This window comes from Adiantum capillus-veneris, chromosome 30 (assembly GCF_014529385.1).
Source record: "Adiantum capillus-veneris isolate H3 chromosome 30, ASM1452938v2, whole genome shotgun sequence".
Classification (NCBI taxonomy): Eukaryota; Viridiplantae; Streptophyta; class Polypodiopsida; order Polypodiales; family Pteridaceae; genus Adiantum; species Adiantum capillus-veneris.
This window is the reverse complement of record NC_140960.1, coordinates 64,235,518-64,239,505: the sequence shown is the minus strand read 5'-3', so window position 1 is coordinate 64,239,505 and position 3,988 is coordinate 64,235,518. Positions and strand designations below refer to the sequence as shown.

The following is a 3,988-nucleotide window of genomic DNA, read 5'->3' as shown; positions in this document are numbered from 1 at the left end:
TAGAATCTGGAATGTTTTAATCTATGATGGTCCCCTAGAAAAAGGAACCCCTTTTCGAGTCAAAATGTGTAACGAAGAAGTAACCTCTGCAAACTTTCGAATGAACCGCCTGTAATACGGACATACGTCCAAAAAGCTATGAACTTCATTTAGAGAATTGCATCGTCCAGTCGATTCATCAAATGGGTCATAATAGTTAGCGTTAGAAAACTCCGTTGCACATTTCTCCCAACTTGACTTCCTATCCATCATTGGCTCCCTCATCATCTGTGGTCTTAGCCATGCTTTGCGCAATGGACGAGCTGCATTTTTGCAGCCAGCTTTTAGTCCTTGATTCTCTCACATCAAGAGCGCAAATCAGCCTCAAATCAACCCCTTGGTGGTCATCAACAACCCCTCATCGAGACGAATCCAAAGCTGCATCAAATCAGCCTCGGAGGTGCTTCATTTTGAAGAGTTACCACGGCGACATTCCCCATCGAGTCAATAAAGTCTACATTGAGGTATTGCTTGTACGCAATCAAAAGCAAATACCACATCGGCAACGGTGTGGGGGGTCCTTGAGAGGGTTCATTGGGACCCTATTGGGTCGCCCTCTCTCTCTCTACAAGGAAATAAAAGAAACCATGTCTCATACAACGTAGCACATTCAAGCAAGGAAAGAAGTAAAGATTTGTGAAAGTGTAACGTCTATATCTTCAGTTTTTAAACCTTTAGAGCTAGCTACTCATCTAACTAAGAGAGACGAATTGAAGCAAGTCATACACCCTCAGGATTCACCGCGCTTCCCAATGTACCCTAAACAACAAAGCACGCCCTGACAAACAAGAAACAAAAGTTAAATTTCACACATATGTTTGAATATGCTTACCACTTATAGAACTACTTACCCCCTCGATGTCTGTAAAGACACGAGACGTGATGGACATATCAACTCTGATGGCATCCCGAGCCTCTACCGGGGAGAACTCCATGTCGTATTAAAAACAACCCATCCTCCCATAGTCATTGAGGTCGATGGTCAATCGTTTGTCGTTTAGAACAAGATCACCCCTACATAGCCAAAACTGAATGATGGATATTAATTTTAAACAAGTATCCTCCTCTGCCTCTCAAAAACTTCAAGGAATTTAATCAAGATAACACTCAATTGTAGGTTTTAATATACTTTCATACTTGTATGCATTTGCCTACGTTAACCATAAACTATGCATTCGATTGAAAGATTGCATGAAATTTAAGAGAAGAAACGAAGAGAAGAAAGATTGATTACCTATTGCCATGAAATTTAAGATAAGAAACTAAGAGGAGGTTAAAGATTGATTACCTATCGCCAGTTCCAATGAAGCCTACCGTGCCTGCTACAAAATCACAATATCGTGAGAAATCTTCCTCCTTGAGGGAGAAGGGAGGAATCCACTCGGAAATGGTCATCAGATACAGCACCGAGTGGGTGACTCAAAATCAAGAGGCTAGGTGTAAAACAACTCGCCTGTCTCTCTGCCGGACCGTAACCACTCGATCACGCGCGCATGCTGGAGTCCAAAAGCAAGAGCTCAATACCAATGACAAAAGTCTAAAGATTTCAAACTATTTGATTACATTACTTTATTCAACTTTATTAGATAGCAAAAGGATCGCCCATTGTACTTGGAATGTGATTCTTTGTTTCTCTTTATGATTATACCTACATATGTTTTGTTTTTGGCCTGTCCCAAAGGGGTGAGGCCTTAGTGATACCTTCTCTTTTTGCTAAAAAACAATGAAAGATTATATTTAAAAAAAACTTTGAAAATAAAGATTGTTGGCTTCATTGTACATGAGTGGTGAGATATATTTCAAGTTTGATTGGATTGGTCTCATCGTGTGTCCCGTTTTTATTGGGTACTCAAGGCCATGTTAGGATTATGAGAACTTTATGATTATGTACTCATTCTTAGACTAACCATTTTCGGCCGCCTCTCACGCCATGGAGCTTCTCTCTCTTCTATGTCTTGGATCTTCCTTCCTATAGCATCATGCTGCTTTGTTGGTTGTGCGTGGTGCGTGGTCCACCTCTGGTGAAGGTGCACCCATAGCTCAAGCACTGGAGGTGCCATTCTATCAAGATCTTGTTGCTGCTTTCATTGAGGTGAGATCTGTGTTTTTAGGGTAACTTATCTTCTCTCCCAGGTAGAGCGCGGGCTGAAGTGTATTGCTTGCTTTCATTGAGGTGAGCTCTGTGTTTTTAGGGTAACTTATCTTCTCTCCCAGGTAGAGCGCGGGCTGAAGTATATTGCTTGCTTGCAGGACATTTAATTGGGGTTCGCCAAGGTACATACAAAATTAGAGGTCCTCTAGCAATGTCGTCAAGGGGGGTTGCAAAGCCTTGCCTTCTTTTCTTATTTATGAACTCTCTGATGTCATCGATTTACACTTTGCCTTTGAGGGAAAGGTTTTAGTCAAGAATGGGACTTACAAGGTTAAGAATGCCTCATATAATGGATTTTGAAAGGTAAACTTAAGTGATAGGTTGTCTAATCATATTGTCACCTTTGTCGTCACCAAGAGATATATTTCTCCGTTTGTTGAATGCTTTGAAGTTGATGATTTCTACACATAAGGGGGTGCATGTATTAGGTGAAAGAATGCTAATGATGACGGAACTTCTCCTTTTGCTCTTTATGGTGATGCTACTACCTTGATTGTGAAAGCTGAGAAGTTTGATTGCGTGTTCTCTATTCCCCGAGCACAAAATCAAAGAATTAGTGCATCCTGATCATCTTTGGATGATGTTGTTCCGACCATTTCATTCACTATTGTGCAAGTTGAGAGTCTCGTGAAGAGTGATGGATCGAGCTCTTTGTATGCTTTTAAGCTCCCAATTGGTTCTCTAATTTGTGTATTGTGTATGTAGCTTGTGTTTGTCCCATCTAAGAGGGATGGTTATCATCACATGGTCAATGAAGTTAAAGAGCATGGCTTTTATGCATGGGTCACTTACAACATAAATTTCTTCAAGAAATTCTCCAACACGCACTCAATTGTAGATTACACTATTTTGTGCCCTTTTCATGAGAGGCTGAAGCCGCTCTTCCAAGATATACATGCGAAACAGCTTGCACTCTTAGGCTTTGGAAACAAGGTGAGCACATATTTATAGTTCTTATGTGCCAATCCTTTACGAATTGTTTATGATTATGTTTTGAAAATGTGTAGGTCTTTGGTACTCTTGAAGTGGCGAATGTGGATAGCCTTGGGCTGAGTATGTATGTGGTTTATGCAAGGGCAATCAAGTTGGATGTCAAAGCTCCAATCCATATTGATGGACTTCTTGCACTCCAAGCTTGCTTAATTAATCATGAGAGAGACAATTTCAGTTGTGTTGCATGGTAAAGTTGTTGATCAGGTGCTTCGACTCCACATATAGTTTCTTGCAGTTATATGAGAGCAACCTTTTTGAATTGAAGTGTTTTCTTCTTGATGTAAAGAGAGTTGGCAGATTCCCAATTGATAAGCAAGGGTATGTAACTAGTGACAAGCTTGAACTATAGAAATTGGTAACTCTCTTATCTACCAACCATTTTGTAATCTCATATCTTTTTTGCCTCCCATCTCTCATCAAAGCCACCATCGTTGATAACTTACTATTGCAATCCTTGAAACTATCCTAGACATAGATTTACATCATTTTGTGCCGCTTTTTAGAGACAATGATCTTTAATTCAAACTCTTGTTTTGAAGTAAATGGTGTTTCTCTTCGAAAAGATTCACTTTTTAACAAAAATATTGTCAAAATCAAGATGTATTGTTTGCTCTTCTCTTCATGTTTGGTCATGATTGTTCATTGAATATGTCACAAGAATACGTTGTGCAAGTTATTTTGCAAGCCACAATGGAGAAACATTGAAAGTATGGTTTAAAACTTGGGATAAAGATACTATGATTGAAACACTAGATGAAGTTGCACTTATGTCAATTTTACAATGGGTTGAGTACAATAAATACA

The 3,988-nt window shown here is 39.6% G+C and overlaps 2 pseudogenes; one reads left to right on the top strand and one right to left on the bottom strand.

Annotated features, from left to right (window-relative positions):
* Positions 1–731: 731 nt before the first annotated feature.
* LOC147418094 (uncharacterized) lies at positions 732–2,099 on the bottom strand (annotated as a pseudogene).
* An 836-nt stretch (positions 2,100–2,935) lies between these two features.
* On the top strand, positions 2,936–3,409 carry LOC147418093 (uncharacterized; annotated as a pseudogene).
* The last annotated feature ends 579 nt before the right edge of the window (positions 3,410–3,988 follow it).